We start from the raw sequence: 15,887 nt of genomic DNA, 5'->3' as shown, positions 1-15,887 counted from the left end.
ACGTATTAATTAACAATCAATTCGAGAATTAATTTTGAATAAATGCGTAACAACAAAAAGATACTATTATACTCAAAAGAGTTTTAGAAATAGTACAATGGAAAAGTACGAGAATGTTTTATTATATGGTTTTGAATAGAATAAGCTTTTTTTTGAGGTTTTTTCAACCACCACTACTAGGCCCACTGTGCATTACTAATTGCTTTGTGATGTAAATTAGTGTTGGCATTGAACAAAGAGAACACTTACATTTTGTTAACAACATGAACTATTGTAAAAGCAGCGTAGAAATAAAATAAGAACTTAATTATTTTACAAGTAAAAATTGTTATTTTCTAAAAACCTCGTTGAAGTTCCGTCGAGGTTTCTCGATTTCTCTCGAACTCTATAGAAAATTCTATAGAATTTCTATAAAATTCTATTAAATTTCTATAGGCTATATGTTTCAAAAGTTTATAGAAATTCTATAGAAGCTTTTTTCCTGGGTATGTTGTATACGATATAAGTCTTTAAAATGTGAGGCTCAGTTTGCACAATCTAGACAGATGCAGACATACTAAGTTAAATAGTGCCCTGTTGGCTTCACAAATTCAACTCTCTAATGGGCCAATTAGAGAATCTAAGTATGGAATGTAAATTGTTTGTCTGAAGAACACCTCAACACTTATGTAATTTGTTGCAAAATTTCAAAATCCTTTGAAAATTCCCAACACACAATAGGTACTTTTATTGACCTATCTAAGACTTTTGATACAGTAGATCACAATATCTTACTCCATAAGCTTAAATATTATGTTATAAACGAAAAAAACTCTAAAGTGGTTTGAAAGCTACCAATCAAACTGTAAACAATTTGAAGAGTACACGGGAAAAAACGGCAGTCACATTTAAAAAGTTTTGAGAAAGTATATATTAATCACTTATAAAAGTTTTCATATAAATCGTAGAAGTAAATTAGAAAAAATTATTTCTTGATTAATTTATCTGAAGTTTGCACTTTTAATAAAATATTTGTAACTTTTATTAAAAATTTTTTTTTCCTAACTTTATGTAAAGACTTTTATAAATGATTAATATATACTTTCTCAAAACTTTAAATGCGATTTGTTTCTTGTAATAATGATTATCAAAAAGATTTATTAGATATATCTTGCGGTGTTCCTCAAGACTCAATATTGGGCCCCTTCTTATTCTTGATTTACATTAATGACTTAAATAAAGCTTTAAACCTAATTAGTATTTTGTTCGCTGATGATACTAACCTATTCCCCAGCAAGCACATAACGGTGTTTCAACGTTGCGAATTGGTTGATATATGGTTGAAAATAACGATATAAATTTCAATGTTCTTTCAACGTAAGTTCAACGCTAAAAAAAAACATTGAAAATTTCAACGTTAATTTAACGTTTATTTTTAACTAAAAATAAACGTTGAAATTTTTTAACGTTGAAATTTATATAGTTAAAAATAAACGTTGAAAATTTCAATGTTTATTTTTAGTGTTTTTTAAACGTTGAAAATGAATCAAAGTTTTCCGATGCAAAAGTACTAATATTTCGGTGTTAAAATAAAGTTTAATATTGCACATAAGTTTCTGCGTGGAAAAGTTCTTTAATAACTTTTAATAAAAGTATTGTAATAAAAGTGAAAACATTAAAAGATTATATACTATAAAAATAAGTATAATTTTGAAGAAATTATAAAACATTTATAAAAATTTCCATTATACACAAGTTTAAAAATAGTCTTTTTCCATTGTGTACTAATAAGATGCTTTGTGTACTATTAGGTATGTTACATGAAAATTTTAAATTGATTAATTACTAGATTGTTATATACCATTGGAAAGAGCTTTAGCATTAGTAGTATTTAATGGTGAAAATCAAACAATTCTACAAAAAGTTATACGATTTTAAGTAGCAAATTTTTGATATATGGATTTGTTGAAGAAACTGTGAATCAAAATAAGGTTTTTCTTTACGTAAATTGTTATAACTTTGACAATTCTTATCAAAACGTCTATAACTTGGTATTAAAAGAAAGGTTACAATTACTTGGTATCAAAAGAAAGGTTAAGATTAGGCTACAAATTTATCTGGGGGTATTTATGGGGGCTAGAGGGGAACCAAACTACCATTTATAAAAAAAAAACTTTTTAAAAATAAAACGAGCCCATTTTAATGAAATTTGTAACTTTTATATACAAGAAATTATTATAACTTGCTACCAGACCATTGCCAAATATGAGAGGTGTATTTTTGGAGTTAAGGGTGGATGGTGGTGTGATATTTTAACACAGCTTATTATCAAAAATAAATAATTAATATAAATTTTTTATTTTTATTAAAATGAATAAAATTGATATAAAATACAAAAATTATATATATATATTTCTTTTTTATTTACATTTTCACAACGACATATTAGTTACAAATTTTTCACATCGTAATATAAGCAAAATATACTTCCGTTACAAAAGATTATATTTAACCAAATACTGATAAAATACATTTAACAGAAAAAATAATACTCAGTTAAAAAAGAAGAAACAATTGAAAAAATTAATAAATTAAGGAAAGCATTAGTTGAAAATATTATGAAGGACTTGTTAAGATAAATTATATTGTTATAGGGAACTCTTAGAAGACTGAATAAGTCTTATCATCGAGAACCTTGGGTATTATGCAAGATACACATAAGTATATATTTCATTTCTTTACAACATAGGTAATTGGTTTAGGGTGAGGGACGCATAACCATCCCCACCCCTCCCCGCCTCTCCAATCTAAAAAAAAAAAAAAAAAAAAATTTTTAAATGCAATTTTAATAAATTTAAATTAATATTATTCAAAATAATAGAAATTAGTATAAAATTTCTTTACCATATTACAAGATGAATCAAAGTATAAATATTTTTAGTAAATGGAGCGTTGTATCACCTCCCACTTTAATCTAAAAGAAAAAGAAAAACTAAATATTGTTTTGAAACAAAGTTGTAATTAATTTGTGTTGGCTTTTAGGGGAATATTTAAAAGTTTAAATTTCAATAATGAAATTTAATAAAAATCATTGTTAATAAGAGACACAATGAGAACGTAAGCCAGAGCCGTATATCGTAAAATTGCAAGTTACACCATTTGCAGTTTAGTCATTCCATGCTAAATCAGCACGACATGCCACTTTTTACTTTTGGTTCTATAAAATTTTCTCATTATTTGTCATTATTTTCTCATTATTGTCATTATTTTCTCATTATTTCTCATCATTGATTTTTTTTTTGTTAATTAAACCTAAAAACCTTAAAAATAAACAAACAAACAAACAAACAAACAAAAAACAAGTAAAAAAATACTTTATTTAATCTAATCTAGTGAAAGAATTATTTAATGTCTACAGTATTTTGTATAAATACTTTAAAAAATTAAAACATTTTGTAACGTGAAAAACTATACACTAAATTTCATTCAAATTTTCAAAAAAAATTCATTCGATATTTTCTCAAACAACTTTTTAAACAGTGTAATACATAAGAAAACTAACTAAGGAATAAAAAATTTGACATATGCAGGCTAATCTGGAATGACTTGGTACCTTTTTGCACCACTTGCGGTACCTAATTTGCAAGTCACACCGCTTGCAGGTACTTTTTTGCAAGTCACACCACTTGCCGTACATTATTTATATATATGCAAATGGTATACATTTACGTATCATTTAGCTTTATTTATATATAATAAATACTTATATCATAAAACTAATATTTAGAGATGTGACGCGTTTATTTTGTTCTTCTTTTTTTGGTCATTTTTTTGAAAAATAAAAACGCAGGGGCCTGTTTTTTTGGGAAATATTCAAAAAATTGTTATTTAAGCTACTAAATTTAAATTTAATAGCAATATTTGAGTTCATAGTTTCATTTCTGATTTAAATAGGACAATTACTGAAATTTACTGAAATTCTTTCTATTTTGGTATTCTTAAATGTTAACACATTTTGAGCAGTCCTGTCTAAAAACTTCTCAGATAATTTTATTTTCCTCTAGTCATTTTCCAGTTAATTTTTATCAAAATTATTTATTTGAAAAATTGGGGGGGGGGGGGGGGCGCAGGGTATGTATATAAATATATATATATATATATATATATATATATATATATATATATATATATATATATATATATATATTTATATACATAAATACATATATATATATATATATATATATATATATATATATATATATATATATATATATATATATATATATATATATATATATATATATATATATATATATATACATATATATATATTCTAATTCACTCCCAATATAACTTCAAGCACCTACTATTAAATTAGGAGTTACTATGAAAAAAAAAAGTAGAGTTATAGAGCAAGGATTGACAGAAGACTTAAAGAGTTGTAAATTGTACGAATCAAGAAAACATAAAAGTGAGAGAATTTGAAAGTGTTAAAATGCCGGTAAAAAAACTAAACAAATAGAAGTTTTTAGAGAATTCAGGGACAAGATACAGTAAATTAGTGAGGCTTAGCTGAATGACGAGTCAAGTGAGAATAAGTTTTTGTTGATGGAACTAGAGATTATAACTCCTTTGAGCAGCAACCATGATATAGAGAAAAAGAAAAAGATGCAACTCTACAACAATGGGAAAGAGGCTCAAGCTTAGCAGATAGAGCGGTTCCAACTACATTTACAATGCGTTTTTGGACCTTGTCTAGAAGAAAAAGAGCATTGTTAGAATGGAATCAGGGGTAAGAAAATGATGATCATGATAAAGAGAATCAATCTCAGCAGATACTAATTTAGCAATCGGTTGTATATTTTGTTTACATGAAAGGTTAATAGTAAATGATAATCCAAGAAGACGTAAATAGAGGATTCAGTGAAAGGGTTGCCATTTATTAATACAGGAATGTCAACAGCATTGTGGTAGTAAAATTTGCAAGCCAAAATTTGTGAGCCCCAATCTGTTACAGAAGTGAGATCAGATTAAAGATCGGCTGCCTATTCTAATCGATCAAAAAGAAAAGATTTTTTGTCGAGACAGGGGTTTAAAATTGAGTCATCAGCAAAAAGAGCTACTTTAGATGTAAGGTTGTTGGGAAAATTATTAATGTAGATAAAAAACAAATCAGAATGAAGGATAAAAACTTGAGGTACCCCAGAAATTACTGGAAATAAATAAGACTATCGGCCTTTGAGGATGAACTTAATAAAGCGGTGAGAAATAAATAATTTGATAAACTCAAAAACTTTCCCAGATACACCATTTGAAACAAGCACATGGAGAAACCAGCATGACAAACTTTGCTAAAAACTTTATATAAAATATATAAAGTATTTCAAATATATACATATATATATATATATTTATATACATATATATATATATATATATATATATATATATATATATATATATATATATATATATATATATATATATATATATATATATATATATATATATATATATATATATATATATATATATATATATATATATATACAGTATCGGACAAAACGAGTGCAACCAAATAATGCTAATTTAGTTTCTTTATATAAAAGTGCTGCATTTTTCAATTTAGAGAAATAACTATGTAACTGTTTTGAGACAAAGTTCTTCAAGTTTTATTCATCACAAAATTTATTATTTGTACACGAAAATTAATAAATTAATTAAAAGTATTAAAAAAAAGCTGATTTCCTTCTGGACAAAGCAAGTGCAACTCGACAAAATTTTCACCAAGCTGTATTTCGCTATCAATATTTCGTGGCGAATCCTTTGTTGTCGATCACAGCCTTGCATCTTCGAGGCATAGATTCGATCAGGTGATCAATGAAACTTTGTGGAATTGCTGCCCAGGCCTTTTGGATTTGTTCAAACAGTTGATCCTTATTACGAACGCCTTCACGATTTATTCTGCAGTTGACGATCTCCCACAGGTTCTCGATAGGGTTGAGATCTGGAGATTGAGGCGGCCAATCCATCACCGATAGGTGGTTGTCTTGACACCACTGCTTGACTACTTTTGCAGTGTGTTCCGGATTGTTGTCTTGCTGAAAAACCCATTTTATTGGCATATTCCATTCAGCATAAGGTAACATAACATCTTTCAGGATATTTTTATACATGAAACAGTCCATTATTCCATCGTTTTGATGTATTGGACCTAAACCGTTAGCAGAAAAATACCCCCAGGCTATTACATTGCCTCAACCATGCTTCACGGTCTTATGGCAGTAACGTAAATCGAGGCGTTTTCCGGCCGGTCGACGTACACGGCAAATGACATCGCTCCCAATTATGTTGAACTTCGATTCATCACTGAACAAGACAGTTCGCCATTTCTGGACGTTCCAGTCAATATGAGATGTAGCAAACAGGAGTCTTTTCTTCTGGTTTTTTAGTGAAATCAGCGATTTCTTTGCAGGGCGTCGAAAAAACAATCCGACTTCAACAGCACGTCGTCTGATTTTTCGGTCCGATACAGGCAGCTCTAATTGCTTTTGTATCTCGACTGATGATATCCAGGTATCTTTCTTGACGGATCTGACAATCATAGAATCCTCTCTAGAAGTGGTGGAACGCGGTCTTCCACCTTTGTTATCTGCTGCCAACTTCCCCGTAGAACGATATTTGGAACATAGTCTTGATACGGTTCATTTTTTCATGCGATATTTATCACAAATACTTTTTGTGACATTCCACTTACGTAATCGCCAAAATTTTCTTTCTTAGTACCAATCCAAGGCTGTCGGGAGCCATTTTTGCACTTGAAGTCATAAAAATAATAAAAATAAATAATCACGCTTTTCAAGGCCTACCGTGTTACATTTACCTTGTGATGATACAAAATGCTCTGTGGAACACAACGTCTTGGTTGGATGTGGACTGTATTGATGTAATGAAACACTTGTTGTATTTCACTTCTTGTATTGGTGTTCTTCGATAAAACACTTCGATAAAACTCACTTTGATAAACTGTCTTGATAATACTGACTGATTGACTTCCAAATACTGACTGAATTACATGTCGATTTACATGTCTCTTATATAGTAAAATGAACCTGTGTGAACCTGTTCTGGAAGATTCTAGATGCTTCTTTTCGATGCTTCTGGAAGCTTCTGGATGCGTCTGGATGCTTTTGAATGTTTCTGGATATTTCTGGATGCTACTGGATGCTTCCAGATGCTTCTTCTGGAAACTTCTGGAAGCTTCTGCATGCTTCTGGAAACTTCTGGAAACTTCTGGATACTTCCTTTAATTATTAAAAACTTTCGTGACGTTGACACGGACCAGACTTAAGAAAATGAAACAAACCAAAAAAGTTGCACTTGTTTTGTCCGTTGCAAAATGGCACTTGTCAACGAAATTCTGCATGTGTGCTGTCACCTGTCAGCTGATTGCTTATGTCATGGCATGCTATGACTCCAGACTCCTGAACTGTTTGCGTTGGTAGTATAGTTCGTTTCGTTTTTATGACGTTAAACTAGGAACACTTTTTAGCATTGTTCGATGTTGGTTGCAAATGTTTTGTCCAATACTGTATATATACATATATTTGAAATACTTTATATATTATATATATATATTTTGTCAGGTCAGATTATCCTGCTATTGGTAATATGTAACCCAGTTCAATCTGCTACATGTCCTGCTGCTTTGTAAGATACGCATTTTTAGGCAAAGGCCAGGAGATGCCAACTTCAACTTATAACACTCCCTGCCTTGGGGCTCTTGGTTGAGTAAAGGCTAGAGATGGTGTCTCAAAAAAAATACTCATCTCGGGCAGATGTTAAATGCATCCGGCTACTGTCTTGTAAAGGGCCTCCTAGGCAAAGGCTTAAAGGGTAAACAGATTTTATCTATTGACCAGACTAGCACCCCTTCTTTATCTATTAGGCTGGCGCAGATGTATTTTTAATAAACTGTTTCCAGTTTAAGATGTTAAATGCTAAATCTTCTTGACTCAATGCATGGGTTTTGCTTGTGTCTCTGTTTTTATGACTAGGCAACTCATTCTATTATCTCCTAATAAGGTACAGCTCAAAAACTCAGCTTTATGGTTCTGAGGCCGGCTGGTAGTCAGATTTCCCGAACTGTGTGGTAACTCTCAGAGAGGCTGATTCCATCAACAGCTGAAAATATCAAAGTATTGACAGTGACATGTTGCACATGGATGGTGTTCATGTTTGTACTTTTGGTTTGCATTGTCAAGGCCACATTTTGAGGCCTTTGTTACGGCTTAGGGTTTAATAATAGTTAAGAGGCAATGGCTTGAGCTATTAAACGGTGTACTGAGTACTATCTATGCTTTAAGTCAAGTTCTTTAACCAATATAAAAATAAATAAAGTACCAAAAACAATAAAACACAAATCACCATTATCATCACCATGTTCTTTAAACGTATCATTCACTAATATTCGTGGTCTTTGAAGTAACTTTTCTTCTATTGAGTCTTATCTCTTGCAAAGTTTACCAGACCAACTTGCTCTTTGTGAGACTAATTTGAGTTCAGCTGTATCGTCTTGTGATCTAAGTGTTGATGATTATCTTCCTCTAATTCGTAAAGACTCACATGCTTGGTCTGGACATTTACACTCGTAACAATTCACCCATTTGTCGGGAAACTAGGTTTGAATCCACAGACTATTTTTTTATGTGCTGTTGTTTAACACCACTTCAATCAATTGCCTTTCTCTTTGTTCTATATCGCTCTCCTTCATCTTAAGGCTGCACTCTTTTTGATGTTGTTTCTGATCATATTGACCAAGCCCTCTCGCTTTATTCATCAGCCAATATTTTTTTTGTCGGTGACTTTAATGCTCATCACAAATAATGGCTTGTCTCTAGTGTCAGTGATTCTGCAGGCATTAAAATCCACAGCTTTTGCCTTTCTCAATCCCTAACTCAAATAGTCAACTTTCCAACTCGCTTTCCAGTCAACCCGAATTATTTACCTTCCTCTGCTCAACTTATGTCTTGTTTCTGATCCTAGTCAGTGCTCAGTTTCTCCACATTCACCCTTAGGTGCTTCTGATAACGGTTTGATTTCTTTAAAACAATTATCTCATTCTTCTTCATCAACTGAATCCCTTATCATTGTACCTTTTACAACTACTTTATAGCTGACTGGGACTCTTTCCGTGATTTTCTTCATGATTGGCCCCATTTCCTCTCGACAATTCCAGGTCTAGCTTCGCTCTTCTTCATGGTTTTCTTCACATTTTACCGTTGCAATTTCCAATCAAAACCGTTACTTCCATATCTATCAGCAAAACAATTCTCCAGTAAATAGACGTCTGTTTGATACTGCTAGAAACCATTGTAAAAAGGTTTTGTCTAACGCCAAAGCCCGCTATTCTTAGGTCATGAAACTTCGTATTTCATAACAAAAATTAGGCTCTCGTGACTTCTGGAATAGTATCAATAATAAGAACAAATCTGTAATTCCAACTCTCTTGTATGGTTCAGACTTTGTCATCTCACCTAAAGGCAAAGCTGAATTGTTTGCTAAGAACATTTCATCAATATCATCTCTTGATTCCATTAGTCGCGTTCTACCTTATATAGCCGTCAAACAGGTTGATCCATTTGCTTGACATTCATATTACTCCAGCTTCTGTATCTAAAGTGATTTCCTGCTTAGACTCTTCTACAACTTGTGGCCCGGACAACATACCTGTTATAGTCTTGCAGAAGTGTTCTCCGGAGGTATCGTCTAAATTTTTAAAACAATTTAACAAGTGCTTATCATAGTCTTGTTTTCCAGCCTGCTGGAAAGCGGCATGTGTTATCCCTAATTTCAAAAATTCTGGAGAGTGATCTGATTTATCTAACTAATGTCCCATTAGTATTCTTTCAATCATAAGCAAGGTTTTTGAATCTAGTTAACTTAATAAACAAACTCCTAATCTTGAATCTAATAACTCACTTTCTGATCATTCTACAGCTGATTTGCAAACAGTAATAACTGATAGGTTGTATCGAACATTAGATAAAGGTGTAGAGGTTAAGGCCATCGCTTTTGTTATTTCTAAAGCTTTTGATAAAGGTTAACATGCTGGTCTTCTCCATAAGCATTCTTCTTACGGTGTATCTGATAACATCTTTTAAATTATTGAATCCTTCCTTTCCAATCGTAGTAAACAAGTTTTCCTCAATGGAAAGCACTCTTCTTCTTATTCTGTAACTTCAGGGGTTCCTCAAGGTTCTATCTTTGGTTCTATACTCTTTTTAATTTACATTAACGATCTCCCAGATATTCTCACATCTAAGGTGGCATTGTTTGCTGCTGATACTACCATTTATTCTTGTCATGATAAGAAGCTAATACTCTCTGATTGCTTGGAGGGGATATTTGAGCTTGAAAAAGATTTCACTTCTACTACAGCGTGGGGCTCACAGTGGCTGGTGAACTTCAATACAGATAAAAGTCAATTTTTTTCAGCCAATCGTTATTGCAATAATTTAAATCTTCCTATATTTATGAACGATGATGTACTCGATGAGCCATCTATTCTTCATCTTTTAGGATTAACTCTTACTTCCAATCTTTCTTGGAAACCATATATGAAATCAGTTGCAAAATTAACATCAGCTAAGGTTGCATCTCTTTATCGAGCTCGTAACTTTCTTACTTCGGATTCTATGCTCTTTCTTTATAAATCTCAAATCCGGCCTTGTTTGGAATACTATTGCCATATCTGGGGCAGATCTTCTAATGATGTCCTTTCTCTTTTAGACAAGGTGAAAAAACGCCTTTGTAAGCATAATTGGATCTGCTGTTGCAGCCAACCTCCAACCATTATCACATTGTTGTAAAATTGCTTCTCTTTGTCTTTTCTATAAACACTATAATGGACTCTGCTCTAAAGAGCTAGCACCTCTTGTGCCATCTACTAAAATTCATTCTCGTGTTGCTCGTCATTCAATTAAGTGTCATCTTTTTACTGCGATTATTCCTAACTGCTCCAAAAACTCTTATTCGTCTGGTTTTCTGTAACTTCCAACTCTAATAGTCGTCGATTGCAGCTTTAATGGATGTGAAAATGTTTCTTTTAAAAAAAAAAGGAAATAAAGTAACGTAACCTTATATTCACGTAAATTGATAATTATTATCTATAAGAATAGCAAAATTATTTATTAATCAAATAATTTATCTCGGGATCATATTTATCTTTAAAAGCACCGCCTTAACCCGTTAAAAGTCCATGCCGTATTATTACGCAAACTTAAAGTGGTTTCCAAATGTCCATGCCGTAATATTACGGTTTTATGCATCTCCTTATATTTCCTTTTTGTTCATCAGTCATTATACGTTTACATAATTACAGAGCTTTTGTTTCAATAATTCGCTTTTACACGTGTTCACTTTAATTTTAAATATGACAAATAAGGGAGTTCTTTCAGTGCAAAACTTTTACTCGTGAAAAGATAGATAACTATACATTTGATGAATCAATAATGAAAAAATATATTTGATGAATGATTATTGAAAATGATAATAAAAGATTAATGCTCAAAGAAGGTGTGTGGTATGTTGCAAACACAAAATTTAAAAAGATTCAAGATATGAATGTATAGAATGTGATGACTTTGTGCAGCTCCATGCTTTTCCAATTATCATAAAAAAAGTGATAATTAGTGAATACATTTTTAAAAGTGTTTATGTAGTATGATTTATATATTCTTAAACTTGAATAATAACACTTTGTAGTTTTTAATAATGTTAAAAATAGTAAAAAACTTTTTTTATTCTATTAGTAAAAAAACACAATGATTTTAAAAACACGGGACATTTAAAGACCGCTTCAAAAAAAAAAGTTGGACTAATAGCGACCGTATTTTAAAAACAACACGAGACTGTTAAAGGGTTGAAAAACTCAAACCGTCAATCATTTTGTTGTTTAATCGTGCTTTTTTTTATGAGCATAAAAAGCTAGCTGAGAATGCTCGTTAGGACACATGGCCTTGTAGGTATCACGAAATCAAATGCTTATTCAAGGTTATTAACTCTTGTGTCACCACTTTTTAACTGCAACATTTCTTTTTAAAGTTTGTAAGCTATACATTTTACCCTTATAGGTGGTGTTCATATTGTTGCCAATCTTTCATCAAGTACACTGAGGCATATTCGTTTAGACGCATCAATTTTTCTCTCTTTGTCTTAATTTTTTTCTATGAATTGTCAACTGATATGCATGCAAGTTATTATCAAAACAATTGTTATGTTGTGGGCTAATAAAAATCACAAAAAAAATTTTTCTATGTGTCTTTATTAACATGAGAGTATGTTTGATATACAAAAGTACATTTTTTAATTGGAATATATCTATAGACGCAGTCATATTCTTGACATTAAAAGATGGAAATTAGTAATGCATATGTCCTCCATTACACTGGATCACCTCAAAAATTCTGCCTTACATTGACTCCACTAGTCGTTGAAATGTAGTTTGATCCAACTCGGACCATGCTTCAAGGATTTTACACTTTAACTCAGTAACAGTTTTAAATTGGTGTCCGGCTGCTTTAGCATCATAAACTTTTCTTGATAGCATTCCCACACGTTCTCGATTGGATTTAAGTCCGGGCTTCAAGCTGGCCATTTGAGAAACCGGGATGTTGTGGTCTTTAAACCATTTCATAGAATGCCTAAATATGTGAATTGCAGCATTATCTTGCTGAAATATGGCATTATCGTCCATGTTTTTATCCATATAAGTTATGAGAACATCATCCAACATTTCTGTATACTTTATCGAGTTCATTTTAGGTAAACCACAACACAGAGTCAATTTTCCTGAATAAGAAAATTCACCCCAAACCATTAAACTTCCTCCTCCATAATTTCGTTTTGTTTGTGGGTTATTTATTCCTCTTAGATCATGCCAATAACAACTGTAAGAGTCCGGACCATCTAAATTGAACTTTTTTTTATCTGAAAATATTACGTTTTGCCACTCATGAGTCCAATGCATATGGTTTTTAGCAAACTGTAATCTAGCAATTTTATGGTGTTTTTTTAACATTGGTTTTTGGTGTGGTTTCTTCCACTTTACGTTTGGTGTTGTACTTAGAATATGTGCAACATGTTTATTGGTGACATGCAATAATAATTTATCCTTTATTTGTGTTGCATTCAATTTATTTATGGTTGCTTCGAAGCGAATTCGATTAATTTGCCGATTTGTTAATACTTTGTTGCCGTTTGTTGCTTTTTTTACACCGTAATTGTCACCTTTTGCCATGTAGTTTCGTACAACATGGTCAGATCTTCCAATTTTTCTTGCTATTTCTCGTATAGAAAGTGCTGGTGAGATTTCTGAGCCACGATATAAATTAATTTGTATTTTTTCAGCATCTGTCAAATACTTTACTTTTGGCATTTTGTAAAATGCAATAAAAGTGATACTGGCAGAGCAAAAAATCAAATTACACTAAAATTTATCAATTTATTTATGTAAAAGTGATTAAAAATCAATAATTACCGTTATTAACCTGATTGCGTCTATAGATATATTCCAATTAAAAAATGTGCTTTTGTATGTCAAACATACTCTCATGTTAAGAAAGACACATAGAAAAATTTTTTTTGTGGTTTTTATTAGCCCACAACGCAACAATTATTTTGATAATAACTTGCATGCATATCAGTTGACAATACATAGAAAAAAATTAAGATAAAGAGAAAAAAATTGATGCGTCTAAACGAATGTGCCTCAGTGTATCAAAGGTTTTTGATACTTGATGAAAGATTGAAATATAATAAAAGCAGCAGACGAAAATTGTGATGGTGATCTGAACATCACCATCACTATTTTCGTCTGCTGCTTTTATTATATGTACCAATTTTTTATGTTTTATCAGGTTTATCATAATTTTTATATTTTGGCACAAAAATCTGAAATTTTCGATGAAAAAAATTGACCATTATAAAGATAATAAACTAAGCTACTTAATGGTTTTCTTCTCTTTTTAATTCGGTGACTCAAAGTAACATAAAATTGTTTTCCAATTTTGGATTTACGTTGTTTTATTTTGACTAACATAAACTCTAATGCTGTAATTAAAGTTGCGTCTCCTGACACAGCGCTTACGCAGTTGCCTTAACAGAGTCAAAAGAACGACTAAATTGGATAAGATTCAATATTCTTTTTCGTTCATCTTTCTTGAATACTAGCAATAATTAATTCTAAATCTAGAAAGGCATTTTAACACAATATTTTAAGTTGTAAAAATTTTCAAGCATAGGAACATGCTCATTAGGGTGGGTCAAACGCCCCTAATTTTTGAAAATCGAAAGGCACTGTTTTCCGTGTGCTGTGGGTGTACTCGGTGATCAATTAAAAGCATAATTTAACTCATTTACACAATTTTTAGACCCTGCTCAATGGGCTCAAAGGTCAAAATTTCACCTCGAAAAATCATATTATAACCGGTTAAATAACTTTAAAAATGTATATCTTTGAGGAGCTGTTTTTTATCCGAATTTTTAGGTATATATGATCATTTTAAGTCTAACTTTATAGTAATTGAATAAATTTTAGACTGTGCTCAAGCGTTTTGGACCCTGAGTTTAGACCCGGTTTCTTAAAAATTTGACCGGTTTTTACTATACCTTCAACTTGCCGGTCTGTTTATTTTATTAAGATCGCTAACATTTATGACGCTTTTAAGCTTTATTTAAGTAGAAAAATTGATTTTTTCGCATAGAGAAAAATCAAAATAATTTTAATTTTTATTATTTTCCTGTTTTATGTTTTATTTTAGAGGAAAAAATAATATATCTACATTAACAGTGGAAACAAATATAATTTAATATTTAAAATAAAATGGGAAAAGATACAAGATTGAAACATAAATGTACATTTAAATTAAATGCGCAATTAAATGTACATGCATCGACTGATAAATAGGGATTGGCGCAATTTAATGTACATACATCGACTGACAAATAGGGATTGGCACAACTAAATGCACATATATCGACTGACAAATAGGGATTGGCGCGATTAAAAGTACATGATTTGAGACAGGGTTAGGGTTTGGGCCAGAGATAAACCAGAAAATGATGCACTCAGCATTTTTTAACAGTTTTGCCTTACATTTTTGATAGAAACCAGGCTTTTTTAAATTCATCGTTAAAAAGAATTTTATTTATATCTGAGTATGAAAAAATGGCGAATATTAGCGTTTTTTAGTATAATTTTTTAAACTCCAAAACAGCAGTTTAGAGCACTTTTTGTTGGTTTTCAGACCTACGTTTTTATACGATTCTTAATCAGCATAAAATTCTTTATCATATTCTGCAATAAAAAAAAAAAGGGGGGGGGGAGAGAAACTGCAGTAGCGCCAAGTTTTTTTGATCAACGATACCATTGAGATACTACTATCATCTCAATTGCCTACTGGAGAGCAAGTTCTGCAATATTTACATGACAAACTAATTAAAGCAAGAAAAGAAAAACTACAATATAAACTTAGTGATATAATTTCTTGCAAATTTCCCCATTGGAGTTTTAAAATTGGTTGCAATAACCCTGGAGGATGTAATTTTCTTAAAAGCACTTGTGTTGTTTTGTCACTGAAGAAAATCTGGAACAGAAGTTCATTTCCAATAGTAGCTGACCAATATATTAGGTAAATGATGCAGTATATATTTATTTTTTCTTTTTTTATTAATTTCTTAAAACAAATACACACACACTCACACACACACACACACACACACACACACACACACACACACACACACACACACACACACACACACACACACACACACACATATATATATATATGCATATATATATATAGGTAAGAATCTTACCATAACACTACAACATTGTTTTC

The sequence above is a fragment of the Hydra vulgaris genome, chromosome 03, assembly GCF_038396675.1.
Source record: "Hydra vulgaris chromosome 03, alternate assembly HydraT2T_AEP".
NCBI lineage: Eukaryota > Metazoa > Cnidaria > Hydrozoa > Anthoathecata > Hydridae > Hydra > Hydra vulgaris.
Note: the sequence above shows the minus strand (reverse complement) of the source record.